Source organism: Oryctolagus cuniculus, chromosome 6, assembly GCF_051225735.1.
Source record: "Oryctolagus cuniculus isolate XC-2025 breed Fujian yellow rabbit chromosome 6, ASM5122573v1, whole genome shotgun sequence".
NCBI lineage: Eukaryota > Metazoa > Chordata > Mammalia > Lagomorpha > Leporidae > Oryctolagus > Oryctolagus cuniculus.
Genome location: NC_142872.1, coordinates 47652754 through 47674654, shown reverse-complemented (window position 1 = coordinate 47674654; position 21901 = coordinate 47652754). Strand labels below are relative to the sequence as shown.

General features: G+C 41.8%; 1 long non-coding RNA gene across 1 annotated transcript in view; it reads right to left on the bottom strand.

Moving 5' to 3' along the window:
• The window catches only part of LOC149126134 (uncharacterized), a 137701-nt gene that overhangs the window by 46934 nt on the left and 68866 nt on the right, over positions 1–21901 (bottom strand). The gene's annotated exons all lie outside the window — the stretch shown is intronic.

Below are 21901 nucleotides of genomic sequence, written 5' to 3'. Positions count from 1 at the left end.
CTCAACCATGGTTAATGACCAACAATAAAATAACACAGTTGTAACTCATTGCATAAATGTCTGCAAATAGGAGAGAACTTGACAAAGGAAGAACATTAGAATCAAATTATGCAAATAGAAAAAAAGAGGGCTTTCTTAGTAAGAATTCAGCTTGCCTTCTCTCTGACTTTTGTCCAGATCTTGCTAGTTCTATAGAGGCCTCTAGGTCCAAGGGCAAGGCAAAAACACTTGTGTTTATTTATTTGATCATTTCCTACAGGACAGCTACTTGTAAGTCACGTTCTGATGACTACTGACACTTGGAGTCATGACAAGAGTGAAAAATCTAAAGTAAGTAACCTTAGGATCTTAGGCTATGACATGGGCACGTCTCCTGGAGAGCATGTGGTACAACTCCCTGGTGAAATCCAGAGAGGTGAGGTGACATCTCAAGGCCACAGAGCTAGTGAACTGCAAAGCAGGACTGGCATTCTGGGGCCCACATGCCTACTCAAAGGCTGCTTCCTGAACATACTCTTTCTTTCTCTGCTCTTTTGAATTTTTAAGGTAATGGGCTTTATTTTTTTAGAACAGTATTTAATTTCCAGCAAAACTGACCAGACTCTAGAGTTCCCATCTGCCACAAGTGTTCACATTTGTTCCAATGAATGAATCAATGTTAATACACTTCTATTTAAACTACATTGTTTGCACTCAAGTTCTCTCTCTGTGTAACACAGTTCTGTGATTTTGGACAAATGTGTGATGTCATCATAATATCATACAGAATATGCTATTTCAATTGCAATATGTGTCACTGCTCTGAATATCTCCTGTGATTAATTTATCAGGTGGAACTTCCTGGACATCACCTGGTTTCCTAATGTAAGTCTGGAGCCTAATATTTCTCATGGTTTTCAATTTCTTGGTGGAATGACATTCTTCTGAGGCATGCACTTGGCCTAGTAGATAAGAGGCTGGTTAGTTGCTTGTTAAGACGTCCCATATCCAAGAGAGTGCCTAGGTTCAATTTCTGTCTCCAGTTCCTGACTCCAGATTTCTGCTAACATGGATCCTCAGAAGCAGTGGTGGTGGCTCAATTTGTTGGGTTTCCACAGCTCACACAGAAAACTCAACAGAGTTCCTGGTTCCTGGCTTCAACTTTTGCCTGACCTGACCCCATAGCAGGTATTTGAGGGATGGACCAGCAGATGGGAGCAATCTCCCTCTCTCTCCCTCTCTCTCTCTCTCTCTCTCTCTCCCTCCCTCCCTCCCTCCCTCCCTTCTTGCCTTTCAAACAAATAAGTCATATGTATTTTTTTAAAAAGATGTTCTTGGGGCTGACATTGTGGAACAGTGGGTTGCAATACAAACATCCCATAAGGAGAGGTGGCTCAAGTCCTGGCTGCTTCACTTTGTATCCAGCTCCTTGCTGATGCACATGGGAAGGCAGTGGATGATGGTCCAAGTACTCAGACCCCTGTCACCTACATGGGAGACCTGTATGGAGTTCCTGGCTCCTGGATTTGTCCTGAACCAGCCTGGGCCATTGCAGCCTTTTGAGTAGTGAACCAGTTGATGGAGGAATTCATTCTCTCTCTCTCTCTCTCTCTCTCTTTATTTATTTATTTGAGATGTAGAGTTACAGGCGGTGAGAGGGAGACACAGAGAGAAAGGTCTTCCTTCTATTGATTCACTCCCCAAATGGCCACAATGGCTGGAGCTGTGCCGATCTGAAGCAAGGAGCCAGGTGTTGCTTCCCAGTCTTCCCTTCGAATGCAGGGGCCCAAGCACTTGGGCCATCTTCTGCTGCTTTCCCAGGCCACAGCAGAGAGCTGGATTGGAAGAGGAGCAGCCAGGACTAGAACTGGCGCTCATATGAGATGCCGGCGCTGCAGGCAGAGGATCAACCTACTGTGCCACAGTGCCGGCTTGCCTCTCTCTCTCTCTCTCTCCCTCCCTCCCTCCCTCCCTCCCTCTCTGCCATTCAAATACATACAATATATTCTTCTAAATTAGTAGAAAAGTCATGAAATATTTCATCACCCATTTGAGCTTCATGTTTATTTTAATTTAGGGGATGTGGGAATTGCATCACTGTCTTGTTTCTGGAAGGAACTGCTTCTTGAGATGTACTCTGCCCCTGCTCCCAGGAGATTTAAAGAGTGAGCTGCCCTGGACAGCACTTGCCAGAGGCACCTGCTCAGGGAGGGTGTATACTCTCCCCAAACCTCACTTCCAGGGTTTCTTCTTCTATTATTTCAGAGGTACTTACTACCTTTTCAATACTGTCTTTCCAGAATGGAAAAAGAAGGTGGTCCCCTACAGTATACTAAAAGAAGCAGTCCCCCCAATTAGTCAAATTACTGGGGAAGAAAATCAATAAAATAATTATCACAAATAAGTTCAAAAAACTCAAAAACAACACTACTAGTCGAACAATACCCTATACCGGGTTCGGTTGTGTGAGTGCAACCTATTGAAATCCCTGCTTAGTATATACTAAATTGATCTTCGGTATATGAAGGTAACCGAAAATGAAACGTGATGAAGGGCGGGATGGGAGAGGAAGTGGGTGAGGGGAGGGCCACGGGAGGGAGGGAGGTCGGGGGGGAAGCCACAACAATACAAAAGATGCATTTTATATTCTACTTAAAACTATTGGTTGAGCTCTGTAATTAATACACAATTACTCTTAGGTGTTTAATCAATGCTATAACTAGTACTCAAATAGTATTTTACACTTTATGTTTCTGTGTGGGAGCAAAATGTGGTAATCTTTACTTAACATATGCTAAATTGATCTTCTGTATATAAAGATAATTGAAAATTAATCGTGATATGAAGGGGAAGGGGAGAGGGAGTGGGAGAGGGGAGCGTTGTGGATGGGAGGGAAGACACGGGGAGGGGGGGAGGCTATTGTGGTCCATAAGCTGTACTTTGGAAATTTATGCTCATTAAATAAATTTAAAAAAAATCAAAAAAAAACAAATAAGTTCAAAAAATAAACAGCTTATTTACTAAATGGTTCACTTTACCAGGAAATGTTTTAACTTCAAAGAACTGTAAGTTAAATGAGGTAGAGTACAGGCTGCACAAATTAGTGTAGCCTAAATAGGCAGGGGCATAAAGATTTCTAAAAGGATCATACCCAGTAATGGGAACCGTGCACAGAACACCAGCACCCCCGCACATATGTCAACATTGAGTTTATATTGAGGCAACTTCTCAGAAAAGTAATTGGGTCATAAATATCGAGATTTTAAAATGCTCACACCCTTTAATCCAGAAATTTCATGTCTTGGGAATTTAAAAACTTACTGAGATAATCAGCAGGGTGCCCAAAGACTTTGCAAGATACTCAATAGTTTATAAGACAATGGAAAAAAAGGAAAAAAAAAAGAAACTATCTAAACACCTGACAATAGGGAGGTAGTGGCTGTTCTTGGGGTTTCTCTGATGACCATATCCTAACATTCTTCCTGTGTGTGGCAGGGGGTACTCCACTGGGGAGCCTGAATCTGAGTCAGGTCCCCACTTCTCACAACCAAAGTCAAATGAGTCAGTTCTTTCCACTGCCTGTCTGCTTGTAAGTAGGGTGATCCTTCTCAGAATACTGAAACCTAAATAAACCATGCAAAAATGCTGGGGATAGGTGGTTTCTGTGGTCAGTCCTGGCGAGGGGGGTCCTACTCCTGAGCCTATCTTCATTTCTCCCCCATTTTCTTAGCGTTTTCTTTCAAGCCTTCTGTGCATTCTACAGGACTTTAATAAATCTCACTCAGTTAGCCAGGTTGATCTCTGTGGCTTGCAAACAAAACTCTAACAGACACACAAAGAATTAGCCAACATGTGATGAAACATCTATTCAGTATAATATTATTAATTTATCGAAACTCACATTTTTGGCATATATTTAAAGATATAGAAAAAAACACAGAAACCTAAATGAGAAAGAGCTCTATAAATCTAAGTACCTTTATATAATCATTATTATCATAATATATCCAAATATCTACCACAGCCAATCTCTGTGTATTTATCTCTGTGTGTCTGTAAATAATTCTAGAGGAAAACACACATATATGTGAACAATTCATTTATCTGAGTAGGACTAAATGTGGTGGTGGAGATTTCTTTCATACCACACAGTCATTTTATCTTTAGAATTAGCTTATTTGTCACCTCCTCCATAAAGCCTTCCCCAATCTCCTTTGTGCTTTGAGAGCACCTAATGCCTCCTTGTGTCACTACACTGAATTGTAATTGCCTGTCTCTTTGACCACTTTTTACTGCCCCCTCGATCCTTGGTGCCTCACATAGTGTCTGCTCAGGGTAGGAATTCAATAAACATTTGCAAAACAGATGTTACTGTTATAACAAGAAAAATGATGCTATTTAAAAGAAGGGGCTAGGAACAGAAGATATAGAAGATATTCAGGTGAGAAATACAGACAGAAAACGATTACTCTGCAATGAGTAAATTACATGTGACAGTGAATTGAGTATTTTGGACTAAATGAAATGGACAGATGTTGTGCTGCCCAGTATATTACATTGGTGTAGACAGATAAACCACGGCTTTTTTGTGTGTGTGTGGTGTAAACCATGGCAATAACTGCCTCCCTTTTCCATTTTCCCTTTGCTCCCACAAATATTGCCTATTCACCCAGCTGCTGTCCTTCCAAGTATATCTTCTGAGATTACCATCAGCAAAATATTGCATTGTCTTTGGATGATTTTCCTACATTGTGACTTTGTGCTTTTCTAGTTCCAGACAAGCTGCAGACAGTTAATTTACCCTTGCCTGTGCCTTGCCAAGGAAATTGAAAATAAACTTTAATTTCCTAGTCAACAGTTATGGATACTCTGTGTGGTTTGGAGAAAAGGAATAATTATTGCTTGATGGAATTAGGGAATATTGGGAGAGTTTCTGAAGTTAGTGAAGTTAGACAGTCTGGGATCATTTGTTCACATAGTTAGAGGTCATTCCAAGGCAAAAAGGCTGTCAGCATCTGAGCTGTGTTTGATACCTCGCTTCAATCTGTCAGTCACCCCCAGGAACCTCATTCATAGGATTCAGTTCTGAATTGCAAATTCTATCAGAAACTTCCAACTGGCCTTGGAGATGCTGTTGAGATGATTCTCGTGGTTAGTTCAGTTACCTCTCAGAAACACAAAACAAAAGAAATATCCTTTAGGGAAAACCAACCACCTCAGGTAGGAAAAGAAAGAAGGGTGCTGCAGAATATCAGAAGTTCAAGCCGGAGCACACGGAGGCTAGGGCAAAGAAGTCTTTGTTGGGGCTGGCACTGTGGCTCACTTGACTAATCCTCCACCTGCAGCGCCGGCATCCCATATGGGCACTGGGTTCTAGTCCCGGTTGCTCCTTTTCCAGTCCAGCTCTGCTGTGGCCTGGGAAGGCAGTGGAGGATGGCCCAAGTGTTTGGGCCCCTGCCCACCTGGGAAACCAGGAGGAAGCACCTGGCTCTTGGCTTCGGATTGGCTCAGTGCGCAGGCTGTAGCGGCCATTTTGGGGGTGAACCAACGGAAGGAAGACCTTTCTCTGTCTGTCCCTCTCACTGTCTGTAGCTCTACCTGTCAAATAAGTAAAATTTAAAAATCTTAAAAAAAATAAGTCTTTGTTGGTTAAGTGCAAACAACTGTAGGAATATCCTGGCAGCCTGGGTCTTTGGTGTTGCTTGGTGAATTTCTAGAATGGGCCTATATGTGACATGTAGCTGACTAGAGAAAACAGAACAAATCATTTCTGGTGGGATTTTAAAAAAAAGCATTAATTTTGGTGGCTTGTGTTTTTTTTTTGTTTTAGCCTTTTTTCCTTCTTTGGGAAGTTACTTTTTAAATATTTATTTATTTGAAAGGCAGAGTTATAGGATGGAGGTGGGAAGAGGAATAGAGAGAGAAAAAGAATCGATCCACTGATTTACTCTTCAAACATCCACAAAAGCCAGGGCTGAACCAGGCCAAAGCCAGGAGCTAGGAACTCCATCCTAGTTTCCCACACGGTGGCAGGGTCTGAATCACTTGGGCCATCTTCTGCTGCTTTCCCAGGTGCATTAGCAGAGAGATGGATCTGAAGTGGAGAAGCCAAGACTTCAACTGTGCTCAAAAGGGATTTCGGTGTCACAGGTGGTGGCTTAACCTACTGTGCCATAATGTCAGCCTCAAGAAGCTATTGTTACAGTAGATATAGATACAGATATATAGATATAGACATTGATATACATATCAATAAAGTTGCTAACAAGTGTGTGTTGCATAGCTACTATATGACAGGAAGTAAGTTCTGTACACCATTGACATGAAAGAAAGGCCCTCATGGGGTCATCACTGTGGCATAGTAGGCTAAGCCTCTGTCTATAGCGCCAACATCCCATGTGGGTGCCGGTTCTACTCCCGGCTGCTTCTCTTCTGATCCAGCTCTCTACTATGGCCTGGGAAAGCAGTGGAAGATGGCCCAGGTGTTTGGGTCGCTGCACCCACATGGGAGACCCAGAAGAAGCTCCTGGATCCTGACTTTGTACTGGCTCAGCTCCAGCCATTGTGGCCATTTGGGGAGTGAACCAGCAGATGGAAGATCTTTCTCTCTGTCTCTCCCTCTCTCTGTCTGAAACTCTATCTCTCAAATAAATAAATTTTTTTAAAAATAGAAAGGATATTTATATCATATATGTTTCTTTGGCTTGTTGCAATCCTACTTATATAAAAATGTTTTCTTTTTACTCAACATTATTATATCCCACATTTTCTCATATTTCTGCAGATCTTCTTGGTCAACTATTTAATTCTGACAAGTCACCATTACTCTTCCATGGGACAAATTACTGATGTAGTAAATAATACCAAGAACATCTTCATGGCATATATAATTTTTCTGTCTTCCATTGTAATTGTTCCCTGGGATAAATCCTTAGGAATGAGATTACTGAATCCCTAAGAAATGAAATATGGTAGATGCATACCATGACTCTCCATTTCTGACACTAGTGGGCTTCACATTATCACTTACAGTATTTCTATCTGAGCTCAGATACTGCTTCAGAATCCTTCTTAACACAACACTCCAATCAGTCACTGTTACTTACCCTGAGTAATCAACCCCAGCAAAAACATTTGTGAGGTTGATATGTACTGCCCCAACAACATTTTGTCTTGGATATTTGTGAGGGAGTAGGGACAGTTTCACTTCTCCTTCCTACTAAATCAATAAATTTCTTTTCAAATGACCCAACCTCCCTTGTTTCCCTTTGCTTACTTTGGAGTTTCTAAATATTCAATATCCTCCTTTCAACCATGAAGTTCTGTTGGCACTCATTGGATCACAATATGGACTGCCTTCCCATATGCAAGGACTATCTACAGGGTTTAAGTAAAAGTGGAAGATTTCCTTTGGCTAAAGTTGTAAACTTCCTACCAGTTCAATGGCCACCAGCCATGAGAACTCCCCAGAAAAGAGGCTCTGGAATCTGTTCTTAAGTAAGAACAAAATGAAATCCTTTCACCGAGGGTCAGTAATCTCGTCCCTCTGGTCTGGCCAGGAAGAGCCCGCTGATCTTCACAGAAGAAGAGACATGGCTGGTTTTTCAGTCACTTTCCCAGAAGTGCTAAGCCCTGGCTGATATCATTAATAGCTCTCTCCTCATACACACTTCAAGTCTCCAGCAGCCTAAAGAAGTCTTCTGAAGATACTGCCTTCCACTCCAGAGTCTCTCTGTGTTCTGCTTTTTGCTTTTCACTCTGAACTTTATTGTTCTTTGCCCCTAGCTTCCTTAGTTGGGGTGATAACTTCTACTTTGGTTTATCTCTTGCCACTCTCTCTGGCTCTTTGCATAACAGCCACTCCCCAAGCTCCCAACCATCCACATCTCCATTCATGGAATTATTGCACTGTTGTTATACACCCTAGAACAATCTGTTAAGACTACCAATTCCACTTCTCTGCCCATCGCTCAGAATGAATTATCACACAGCCTGTTCTCATGTCCTTTGGTAAAGTGACCGGTTCAAAGGGTAGGCAAGGGACCCAAGCATAAGTACTCACAGTCTTTCCACTTCTGTTGACAAATTTAAGGCTTTCTATCTAGTATGGCTAAGGGGAAGGGACAGATTCTAAGAGCTTTATTTGTCACAAAGCACCCAAATCCCATCCCATGAACAAAAGTGTGAGGTAGGTATGATGGTTCCTTTTATTTTTCAACTTGCCTGGGCTAAGGGATACCCAGATAGCTGGTGACACATGTCTTTTGGGTGTGTCTGTGAAAATGTTTCTGAAAGGGGCTAGTGTGCGGGTCAGAAGACTGAGCAAACAGGACTACTCCCATCAATGTGAGTGAGCATAACCAATCCAGTGAGTACCTGAATAGAACAAAAAAGTAGAGAAATGGTGAATGTGCTCTCTCTGCTTGAGCTGGGACATTCGTCTCCTTTTGCTCTTGGAAACAGTGCACCTGGTTGCCAGGCCTTTGGACTCTAACTGGGGTTTGTACTATTGGCTTCCATGCTTGTGAAGCCTTCAGGTTTGGACTGAAACCACATCACTGGTTTTCCTAGGTTACAAGCTTGCAGGTGTCAGATGGGACTTCTCAGACTCTGTAATTAAGTGAGCCAAGCTATTTACCTATCTCTTATTGGCTCTGTTTCTCTGGAGAACTCTGATTAATATAGTTAGTATGATCCCCTTGAGAAAGATTTGCATCATTGGTGTATATTTGTTGACCAGTGAGGTGAAAGGAGGATATGATCTGCAGTAAAGCCAACTGGTCCATGCAATGCTTAACTAGTCTCCACAATGTTTCTTTTTTGAAGACCTTTCCATTGGTTCACCCGCAACGGCCAGCACACTGAGCCAATTCGAAGCCAGGCGCCAGGTGCTTCCTCCTGGTCTCCCATGGGGTACAGGGCCCAAGCACTTGGGCCATCTTCCACTGCCTTCCAGGGCCACAGCAGAGAGCTGGACTGGAAGAGGAGCAACCGGGACAGAATCTGGCACCCCAACCAAGACTAGAATCCAGGGTGCGGTGCCGCAGGCAGAGGATTAGCCAAGTGAGCCGTGGCGCCAGCCATCCACAATGTTTCTTAACAGAAACCTTACCTGACTGAGTCAACCACAGTGTTACTACCCATGGGTGCACACGGGAACATCTGTAGGGAGTTCACAAATTTTTTCATCCTCAAATTCTAACAATACCCTCTAAACACTCCTAAATTCACATCAATAACTGTCTTTTTCCTTCTTGTAGGCAATTTCTCTGGGATATCACAGTCAAATGATTCCTTTTGGTGGAGACAGACTGATTAATGAGCAGATTAACTAAACAGCTCAATAGGTGTGCTCACCATCACCTGAATGTCGCCACACAGCCCTTTTGCATTCACAATGTTTCCACCTCAATGTCATTCTTCCTTCCTGCCACTGACTTTGGGGACATTCAAGTTATTTTATTTGTGCCACCTGCCATCCAAAATTCATGTGTGGGTGTGAGCCGGCTGCAGAAGCAATTTATTGATTAGATGGGTGGGTTGAGAGGTTTTACATCTGGTAGATGAATTTTTGGATGTGGTTCAGTTCTTTGTCAAGTATACCTGGATGGTTTCTTTAATGAGATTTATCTTTACTTTTGTCAGTAATCCCTCAGCAGGCTGAGTTTAATGTGATAATTTTAGTGGAATGGAATTCAAGGATACATCAAATCACTTATTTATATCCAACTTCCATGACACTTACCAATTACTAATTGATCCAATAATCCCATCCAAAACCCATTGATGACAGGTAATAATACTCCATGGTCATACCACTCAGTGTGTGTTAGCTAGATACAGAAATGTTTCAATTACAAAGACTCAGAGAGCCACGCTCCTATCAGTCCCAGGCTATAGTCAGATGGAGGAGATGACTCTAGGTTCCCCCTCCTCTCTGAAGCCTTCTCTGAGTGTGTGAACTTCACTAAATTCTGATCATTTGCTGCTTCTCATTATAATTATTTACTAAGCAAACACCATGAATCCTTTCCCCCTTGTCCTAGAAGGATATGTGGAAGGTTGCCCCAAGGAACAGGGAAAGTCCCAAAACTAGGAGTGGTGTGGACTCTGAAGCTCCACCCAGAAATGCAAATTAACTACTTGAGAAAACACTCTGAGAATATACTGCAGTCACAGTGTGCTTCTTAGATTGTAGCCCATGTTTCAGCAGACAGCCCTTGGCTGTCCTACCTCCAGGTTCCTTGCTGTGTATGGTATCGGTAGTCAGCTTCCAGCTGTCCTGCCTGCCTGCTGCTCCCTTGCAGTTTATTCAATAAATCCAACCCTGCTGTTTCTTTCTGACTGCTCTGAATAATTCTTTCCCCATCTGTGATACCTGCTTCAATGGGTAGCTTCCCACTACAGGACACACTTCTGCTCCCAACCCCTAATCTACTCTTCCACATAGGAAAATAAGAGGTTAATCTGATTGCTTATCTTTGATCTTTTACTCTGAGCAATGTTTTATTATTATTATTATTTTATTTATTTGAAAGACAGAATTACAGAGAGAGAGTAGAGCCAGAGAGAGAGAGAGAGAGAGAGAGAGGTCTTCCATCTGCTGGGTCACCCCAAATGACTGCAATGGCCAGAGATGAGCTGATCCGAAGCCAGAAGCCAGAAGCTTCTTCCGGGTCTCCCACATGGGTGCAGGGGCCCGAGGACTTGGGCCATCTTCCACTGCTTTCCTAGGCCACAGCAGAGAGCTGGATCAGAAATAGAGCAGCCGGGACTCCAACAGGAGCCCATACAGAATGCTGGCTCTGCAGGCCACGGCTTTAACCCACTGCACCACAGCGCTGGCCCCTACTCTGAGCAATGTTACTGCTGCTGGCTCTCCTGGTCCAACCACAGTGGGATGGTTGAGGCAAGGTTGTTCTCCTTGCCCACAATGCTGGTTGAACAGATATGGGGTCTGCTTCTATGTCTCTGACTCCCTATAGACATGCCTGAGCATGTAGGTCCCAACATTTAGATTCAGCACAGGAAAGATCTTACTAGCCTTGAAATGATGCCATATGATAAGCAGAATATTTTTCACATGGATATTGGATACACACTTGGCTATAATGACTGTGGTTCCCATTTATATATCAAGCCTTGCATATTGGTCCTTCCTTGGTTAGGCAAACACAGGCATTGAATGACAGATCCCCAACTGCCAATAACAGGCAGTATATTAATTGCATCCTTTATTCTAAGAGTGCAAGGTGATTCTAGGTAAGGCTGAATCACCCAGAATTAAGGAAATGTATCCATCTCAAACTCTTTTGTGGTAGGCTTGTTGTATACCACATGGTCTAAGTAAAGTTCTGTGGTAAGAGTGGGGTTTCCCCTGGAGAGAAATGGCATTTCCACTACCCATCATCCTGAACAAAGGCCAATTCTGATTCAGGCAGGAAAGGAAGTGCTTCTTTCTCTCATATTTGGAACTGATTTATAAGCTACTTAGACCACTTTTAGGAGAGGAGAAGGATGATGGGATAGTTGTATTTCTCCTCCACTTCCCCATCCAACACTACATTCTCTGTAGACATTTGCAGCATGCATGGCCTCTTGACTTTCTGGAATAGAGGGGTTAGGTTTCTACTCAGCTCTAAGATGGAAATGCACAGGGAGGGCAGAAACTCCAATACCAAAGCCAGAGAGGGGAGAGCAAGAACAGACAGCAGCAAATAACAGCATAGCCACCAGAGAAGAGGGGTGGAAGTATCAGGATGAATCTTTTGGCATGGTACAACATCAAAAAACATGTATCTGCTTCCATTTTGTGTCACTGTCAAGATTCAAAACCCTGGGCAGAAGGGTGTCAAGTTTTCTAGGGCTCAGGGGAGGGAGGGAGAAGTTCTATAGTAGAAAGCAGGACACTCCCTCCAGAAAACATCCAACACCATATGTTGGGGAGTGCCCCTTCTCAAATAGGAAGCATGATTAGAAAAAAGCATATGCAACCATTAGATATTACCTCCATAAAAACAATCCCTATACTCTCTGTGAATGTGCCTGGAATTTTCTTATTAGTAGCTCATTCTTAAAATTAGAATGTTTCTATTTAATCTTAAAGAGTTAGCTATTAAATTGTAAATATCTCTGGGAGAAGTCATACTCTCTTAAATCCTCATGGATTAATATCTGAATAGAGTTTAAACAAATGGTACCCAGTGGTGACTCAGCTGGAGGGAAGGCCCAGGGTAAATGCAACTCCAGATTATTTTCTATTCAAAGTAGGAAAGAGAGAGAGTTGCTTCTCCAAATTCATTAAAAACATGACTATTACTCTTTCCAATATAGAAGAAGTTTCCAAGATATAAATAAAAAATACAATCATGGAAACATGAAAGTATAAAACTGATTGGTAAAGGTAAGCATCTAGTCAAATTTGGAATAGTCTAATACTGTAATTACAGTATGTAAGTCATATGCAATGTATAAAGATTAACAGGCAAAAACTATAAAAATAACCATAGATGCAACAATTTATTAATGGGTATATAATATAAAAACATATACATTATGACATCAAAAACATAAAATGGATGAAGGAAGAGTAGAATTTTTGTATGTATTCAAGTTTCAGTTGTTATTAGTTTAAAATGCATTTATATAACTATGTTTTACATAAGCATAATAGTAAGAACAAAACAAAAACCTATAGCTTATACCCAGAGGGTAAAGAGAAAGGGATAAAAACATAGTACTACATAAAATCATCAAATCATAAAGGAAGACAGCAAGAGAGTTATATCCAAAATATATAAGGAACTCATATAACTCAATGCAAAAAAACCAGTAACTCAATTTTTAAAAAGGGCAAAGGACCAGAATAGTTTTCCAAGAAGGACATAAAAATGATCAACAGATATGTGCAAAGATGCTCAACACTACTAATCATCAGGAAAATGTAGATCAAAACCACAATGAGCTACTGCTTCACACCTGTTAGAATGGCTATTATCACAAAGCCAAGAGTTCACCAGCCTTGGCAAGGGTTTGTAGGAAAGCACCCCCACTGTACACTGTTAGTGGGAATGCAAATTGGTGCAGCCATCATGGAAAACAGTATGGAGGTATCTCAAAAAATTAAAAGTAGAACTGCTGTACCATCCAGCAATCTCACTTCTAAGTATATATTCAAAGAAAGTAAAATCACAATCTTGAAAAGATATCTGCATTCCCATGTTTACTGAAGCATTATTCACAGTAGCAAATTTGAGAACAACATAAGTGTCTGTCAACAGGTGAATGGATGAAGAAAATGTAGTCCATATGCACAACGATACCTAATCCAAGCTCTGGAAAAAAATGTTGCCATTTGTGAAATCACTGATGAACCGGCAAGACATCAGGCTAAGCGAAACAAGACAAATCTTGCATGATCTCACTTAGATAAGATCCTTGAAACCTTGATGTGAAACCTTGAAGAAAAGCAATGTCAAACTCACAAAGAAAGTAGAATGGTGCTTATCAGGGCTGGAGGTGAGCAAATTGGGAAGATGTTGACCAAAAGATACAAATGTACAGTGATGAACTAGATAAGTTCTAGGAACCCAAAGAACAACATAATGACTCAGGTAACGATTAATTTAATATTCTGAATTTTCTAAGAGAAATATCAAGTGTACTTATCACAAAAAAAATTAGTCGCCATGGGAGTTAATCAATATGTGGATTAGTTTTTGTGTGGCCATGGTTTCACAAAGTATACATGCATCAAAACATGATGTACCAGCAGACTCATAGAATGGCAGATGTCTTAAACAGCACAGGTACCTTTCTCTGAAGGGAGCAGAGAACTTCCACTTTGAATATGGCCTTGTCTAAATAAGATCAGAGTTAGTGACCTCAAGAGGCTTCCATAACCTTGGCAACTCATGACAAGAGCCTAGGGTGATTACTGACGCCATAAACCAGAGTGTCAATTGTTAAATCAACAACAGGAGTCACTGTGCACTTACTCCCCAAGCAGGATCTCTGTCCTTCATGTGTTGTACCATGTGGATTAACAATATAACTAGTACTCAAACAGTACTTTATACTTTGTGTTTCTGTATGGGTGCAAACTGTTGAAATCTTTACTTAGTATATACTAAATTGATCTTCTGTATATAAAGATAATTGAAAATGAATCTTGATATGAAAGGGATGGAAGAGGGAGAGGGAGATGGGATGGTTGCAGGTGGGAGGGAGGTTATGGGGGAAAAAAGCCGATATAATCCAAAAGTTGTACTTTGGAAATTTATATTTATTAAATAAAAGTTAAAAAAAATTTTTAAAACATGATGTACACCTTATATATTCAATTTTTGTTTTCCAAACACACCTCAGTAAAATTGAAGGGAAATGCTCAATCTTTTTTAAATAACTTTTTCTTGTTTGAATTATACAGATAAAATTTCTTAGCTTTCTGAAGATAATATCAATTTTTTTTTATCTTTCTTCATCTCACTCTATTGTCTTTGTTTCCTTGATATATGATTATCCTTGTTCATTTATTTTGGCTTCCACATTGCAGATTAAAAGCTAACCTCCCATTTGGCTATGGGCAAAGGAGTCATAGTCTGCTCATTCACTTACAAGGAACATAAGGGCCAGAAAGGACTCAGCCACTCCACCAGAGATACTTATAAGGCAGTAGATATGGAATTTTTGTGTGCGTTGGTCCAATTCCTCTGAGAACAACCATGCAATCTACTTATGCAGGGTTTTGAGCCTGGTTGCTGTGTTTTGAGAGAAGTCTTCCATCTGCTGATTCACTTCCCAAATGTTTGCAACAGCTTCCCTCATCCCATTTCGGAGTTCCTCGGATTGAATCCTGCTTCCACTTCCAATCCACTTGCCCTACTGCTTCCCACCCCTTCAGCATACAGGCTGTTAGGTTTTACCTTTCCTGGCTTTATTATTGTTATTATTAACATTATTTTAGAAATGGACTCCTTTTTTCTTTTAATTGCAGTGAGATTTCCTCCCTCCATCTCTTTTTCTCTCCCCTTTTCCCTCTCTGTCCTGTCCTCTCCCTCTCTCTCTCTCTCCTATTCTCCTTCTCTCCTCCTCTTCTTCCCTCCCTCTCTCCTTCCATCCTTCCATCCTTCCATCCATCCTTCCTTCTGTCAGATAGAGATAGAGCTAGAGCAAGTAGGTTCTATCAAATACCTGCAATGGCCTTGGGTTTGGGCAGAATTCTGCCTTGAATAGGGCAGAAGCTGGGAGCCAAGAACTCTATCCAGTTTGCCAGAATGGGTCGCAGTGACTCAAGTACTTGGGCCATCACTACTGTCTCCCAGAGTCTGCACTAGCAGGAAGCTGGAGTTCGGAGAGGACACAGGTATCAAACCCAGGCCCTCTGACTTGGTATCCTAAGTGGCTTCTTAACTGATAGTCTAAATGCCCACCCCTTTTATTACTCTTTCAGAGACCTTAGTATAGACATTAGACACAGTGGTTAAAACATTGCTTGGGAGCCCACATCCCACATAGGAATGCCTGGATTTGAGTACCAGCTCCACTCCCAATTCCAGTTTTCTGCTAATGCTCACTCTGGGAAGCAGCATTGTTGTCTCAAGTAGTTGGGTCTCTGCCACCCACATTCTGAACTCCCAGTTTTGGCATGGCCCAATCCTGGCTTTTACAGGCATTTGGGGAATGAACCAATAGAATGGGAGATTTCTCACTGTCTCTGTCTCTTTTTTCTCTCTTGCCTAGCAAATAAATTTTTAAAAAAACGGAAGACCCTGATTACTTCTGCATCCCATCTTCCATTTTGTCAAGTTGTCTCATTTTCTCACTTTTGTTTGTTTAAGGATTTTACTATCTTCATTTACTTAATATCATTTTGGCTGGGTTTGAGGAGAAAACCAAGATTAATAGATCTATTCACTCTGCCACATTTAGATGGATGTTTCAGCACACCTTTATATTTGATGTCATTTATTTGTGCTAAATATATTTTCTTTATTTCATTTGATAATTATGAAAAACATACATTTGAAGAGCTTTTCTAAAATCTCATTCACTTTGGCCATATATTTTGTAAAAATAAATAAAACACAGGAGACTCTGAAATGTCCATATCTATCCTTAACATTCCTGTTAAAATAAACCCAGGTTACAGGGACAATTCAGGCTTGGAGGCAGAGGGACAGCATGATTGTGAGAGGCAACAGAGGGAAAATGCAAAAAGAAGAAGGGCTTGGAGGAAAGGGAGGCTAGGAAGGAGTCACGCTAACAAATCGCCCATCTTTCTCAGTCCTTTTCAGAGCCAGGCCCTGCCCAATAGAACAAAGACCATCACAGGGAAACTCTCCCAAGTAAAGAGTGTGAAAGCCTAGCTGATGTGGAACCAAATTGAAATAAACACCAAAAATCCTGCCTGATCTGGGGAATCAGGACAGCCTCTGCTAATCTGCTGTGATGTGTTCTGAGGCCAATGTACCCACTTCAGAGTGGGAAGGGCAGAAGTATGCAAATATAGCCAAAGATGACCAGGTTCTCTCTCCTCCCTTCCGTTCTCTCCCTGTTTCTGCAAATAAATTTAATTTTCCTTTTTGAGTCCTTTTCCCAGCAGTTATCCTTTTTCTTGGTGAGGGCCTTAAAGTGTCCCTCATTTCTTTTTGCTTGGGTTCCCCGTTCTTATGTCCTTAGGTGGGAAGCTGCATCTTCTATGCAGTTAGTGTTACTCATGTGACTATTGTTTGAAAAAGCAGATAAGTCCTGAACCCTATTTCAGCCCGTCTGTGTCTCCCCCATCCTCAAGTCTGCTGGAATGTGCTGCGTCACCCTCACTGGAGGACTTCCTATTAATATTTACCAGGCACTGTTTGCTGTCTAATCCTCTTACCATCCAATGTGTTTCAGCCACTCACTGCTGCATAAAAACACACCACGGTAACTATGTACTTAAGAGCTTGTGTTCTTGGCCCTTGATTCTGAACTGAAAAAGGAAACCAAATAATGATCAACTCATAAAATGAAATGCCCAAATTAGATTTGGTTCTTCCCCAGGTCCAACCCCCAGGATTACAGTGACTAATGTAGTGAGCTGAATGAAGCATGGAGATTTTAGGCCTCAAGGAAGCTCAGGCTTGGGTCACAAGTCAGATGGTGAGAAACCCAGGGAGATGTCTGCTTGGAAGGATCCTGTCCTGCCCTAGGGCAACGTGGGGGAAGCACTCAAGTGGTTCTCTCATTCAATTCCATTTGAATTCTCTTGGAAGAAAGTTATGTTTGTGGTTTTCTAGCCCATTCTGGCTTCTGGTAATAGTGACTTGATCCATGTGGAGTTGAACGTGATACAGTCCTGGCTTAACATCTCGGGCCAAGTTAGAAGTCAAAGCATTAGTTACTATGGCAGGAAGAAGACGGGGGAATAGGGAATTTCTTGGGTGCTAGCAGGACTCTGGTTTGTTGTCTGGGCATTGGTGCCTTCAGGGTACTCAGTGAATGCAAATCTAGCAAGCTGTACATTTATGATAAATGCACTTTTCTCCATGTGCTTTATTCTCCAATAAAGTACATAAGAAATTTGTATCAGTGCCTTCTACCTTTTTAAAGACACGAGGCTCTTAGAAAATCTGATATAAGATGTGGCCCTACCTCTCCCCCAGGAAAACTTGGCCCTACCTCTCCCCCAGGAAAACTTGCAGAACCCCACATTTTGCATCTAAGTCTGGGAGTTTCACTCACTCTGAGGTCACAACGGGGTGAGGAGTGAGGGACCTACATGAGGATCCCCTGCATTGAGGGCCTCTACTGCCTCCTTCATTTCCCCCAATCTCCGTTTTCACTCAGCTCTGTGGTTCCAGCTCTGCTTCCTGCACACAGGCTGCCTGCCCTGCACTTTCCACACTGCCAGACTTGCCAGCTCTGGCCTTCTCAGTCCCCAGTTCATGCTAGCATCACTGTTTTCATTCTGATGGATTTCTGCACAAAAGCTTCTCACAATGAATTGCAACAAACAGAAACCTCTGATCAAAGATTTGCAGAAGCCCCATTAACCTGCCTCTTCCTTATTTATCCAACTCCTCTCATGTCCATCTCCTGCAATAACCTGCAGATCAGGGAAGTGCCCGCCCTGCCATTCATTCCACTTGTCTCAACCAACAGTTCCTCTCCTTTTGTGAAGCTCATGAAATGCTATAGCTACGATGCTGCCTTTTCCAAGAACTGTTTCTTTTTTTTTTCTTTTTTCAGTCAGGCAGAGTGGACAGTGAGAGAGAGAGACAGAGAGAAAGGTCTTCCTTTGCCGTTGGTTCACCCTCCAATGGCCGCCATGGCTGGCACACTGCAGCCAGCACACCACGCTGATCCGATGGCAGGAGCCAGGTACTTCTCCTGGTCTCCCATGGGGTGCAGGGCCCAAGCACTTGGGCCATCCTCCACTGCACTCCCTGGTCACAGCAGAGAGCTGGCCTGGAAGAGGGGCAACTGGGACAGAATCCGGCGCCCCGACCGGGACTAGAACCTGGTGTGCCAGCGCCGCAAGGCGGAGGATTAGCCTAGTGAGCCGAGGCGCCGGCCAAGAACTGTTTCTTGACTAAAGCAACAAAGGTCTCTCTCCTTTGAACTCTCTGGTGCTTTTCTCTCTATTGCTAATTTCATGACACGGTCCTGTGTCTTTCACTTATTCAGTTATTTTATTTGTACTCCATCAGTCTTCAGTGACTGCCATAACTAATTCCCACAGACTTGAGTGGCTTTAACCAACATGTTTATCATCTTCCAATTCCCTAGGTCAGAATTTCTAAATGGTTTTCACTGGCTAAAGTCCAGGTATAGATGGGCTGTATTCCTTCTGGAGCCTAACAGAAATAATTCATTTCCTTGCCTTTTCCAGTTTTGAGATACTGCTTAAATGTCTTGATTCATGGCCCCACCCTTTCCTCCATCTTCATGGGCAGCAATAGAGGGCTAGGTTCTCACCCTGACCTCCTCTTATGCCTTTGTCATCCCCTTATGATTCGAGTAAGCCCACCTAGATCACTTCTTTACTTCCAGCTCAACTGATTAGCAACCTTAACTCCATTTGCTATCTAAAGTTTTCTTTGTTGTGGAAGGCTCCAGGGCTTACCATGTGAACATCTTCAGGGACAGGGTTATTGTTCTGCCTAACCATGAATTCCAGAGCACTCTCTTCTCTACTCCTGATTTTATCACATAGCCCTGGAGCATTCATTCGTTCATTCTTTAGTGAGCATCTGTTGCATTGTGGTCCAGCATCCATTGATGTCAATTCTGATACCATATTCCTAATTTCCCCTTCTGAATCACTATGCCCTTCACTCTCTGGCTGTGTTACCTTACATGTGATCCAGGCAGGAAAATTCCACTTCAACTCCACCCCAGCCAGAGTAATTCTTTCATGGATCAATGTATGGCCCAATCAGAATCAGGTATGTGTTGACTATTGGGAAAGAGGTCTATCTTCTTTGCCCCATACTGGAACTGGAAACCTGAGAATCTAGATGTGTCAAAAACACTATCAGAAGCCTGACACTAAAGCCCAGCACAAGGAAAGGAAGATCTGGAAGAATACAAAAGCGATCAGTTGAACCCCCTAGATCAAACCACACCTGTAGTCAGCAAATCTCTGGGTTTTTCAGTTGCAAGATACACAGGGCTAGTTTTTCCCTAAACCAGGTTATTTCTGTCATTTACAATGGAAAGAGTTCTATGTGAAATACACTGATTTAGTATTTTACTAAACAGGATCACACTTCACATGTATTTTGTGCACAGGAGATAGTCATGAAACAGACATGATCCTTGCAGTGGCTTACAATTGAGTGGGGAAGACTGATATATTTCAATATGATATTGCTATAGTGATGGCAATTATGAATGCATTCAGCATAGCCAGGTTACCTGAAATCAGAGAGAAGAGAAGCAACTAAGCCAACATAGTAAGAGGAGTATGAGTTCACCAGGGCAAGGTGGGAGGGAGCCAATGGTCTATTGTGTTTCAGACAGATGGCATGTGCAGAGGCAATAAGGCAAGTGACCCTGTAATGGTTTCCCGAGTGTAAGTCTTACCTCTACAACCAGAACAAAAACTCCTCAAAGGTTGTGCTTAAGCTCTTCTTATATTGCAGCAATATCTAGTACAGAGGACTTGCTCCAGTGAAAAAACTCTACCACTCAATTACTACATATCCTAATATCTAATATTAATTCAGGCTTATATTTTCTTCTTTTCAGTGACAGGTTGGGACTTTGCCTACCTAGACTAAGGGTGACATGATAACAATAACCATTAGAATATTAAAAAAAAAAAACTTAGCACTTTTTGAGTCCTTATCACATATCAGGTACTATTCTAAGTTTTCATGTGAATTATTTAATCCTCAAAAACACCCTTTGAAAGGGCATGTATCTAGCCTAGCAGTTAAGATGTTGGTTAGAAAACTTGCATTCCACATTGGAGTGCCTGTGTTCCACACTCAACTCCAGCACCTGACTCCAGCTTCCTGCCAATGCAAACCTTGGCAGGCAGCAGTAGTGGCATCAGTAATTCGGTCACTGTCACCCATATGGGAGACCTGGGCAGAGTTTCCAACTCTTAGCTTTGGCCCAGCCCAGCATGGGCATTGCAGGAATTTGGGTAGTAAATCAATAAATGGTAGCCTTCTCTTTGTGTCTCTTTGCATCTCAAATAAATATTTTCTTTAATGCATGCTTTGCAGTAGTCATTATCGTTGTTTTTGTTGTTCTGATTGTCATTTTACACTTGAGAATACCAAGACAAAGAAAACACAGGCAATTTGCTGAGCACAGTTGACACATCTGATTAACCAACAGCCTTTCCCCCTGTTTCTTTCTTGCTAGAGGATCCTTACTTGTGTTCAGGGATGCATGTTTCAGGAGGAGTGCAGCCTTTCCCTGGGCCCAGGAGTGAGTCACAATTGACCTAACCAATGTAATCCCATTCCCATTAGTAATGATTCTGTATGTGAAGCACTGTTAGAGAAAATAAGACATGAATAAAGGTCTTCTAGAAATCCCTGTTGACCAAAGAAGACTTACAAGTAGACACTCTACACTCTGGATGTTGTCATCTGCACAGAGTACTTGCAACTGGAACCATCATCTTGGAACTGTGTGAGAGTCACCTAAAAGAACAGGCAAACAAAGTGTGACAGCCTGGAAAGATAAAAAGAAACCCTGTTTTAACAATGTTGTTGAGCTGCCAAATTGGCCAACCCTGGCACTGCCTTCTGTCCGGTCTTCTTATAATATGATATGCTGCATTTCTTCTAATCTAAGATGCCATTAGTTGTGAGATGCACCATTACATTATGTCCAACTGAGAAAAGAAAGAATGCTGCCATGCCAACTATGACACTAGTGTTTCTTATCACTTAGAATTTGTATATTATACTTCATAAAAGAATGCACTTAGACTTACTTATGCCTAGATTTATTTGTACCACATATCATTCTTATACATTTAGATATATAGAATAATCAAAAGGTGGTAGAAAAATTAAAGATAAATCTAATTTGGTGCAAAAAACTTTGAAGTACATGTAGCTTTTTCATAATAGGCATTTTCTACAAACTTTTTGAAGTATCATCTGTGTGAATGTGTGTGTATAAATTTGTCATGGTATACCTAAATCTGCTTTACATTAAATTTATTTGAAATCACTTGTCCACTCAGTCATTAGTGTCTAAGTTTTCCCACATACGATTGTTCTCTGTGCCAACACCATTGGTGATATAGTGGCTCTTAAGACAGTATCCCTCTGTAACCTCTGAGGTTTGTTTGCGAGATACTCTCACTATTCTGCAAATTTAGTACACAATGACTGGCAATGCCTAGCAACAGCAATTGCAACACACATCCAATACCATAGATGCTAAAAATATAAAATGTGTGTCTGTGTAT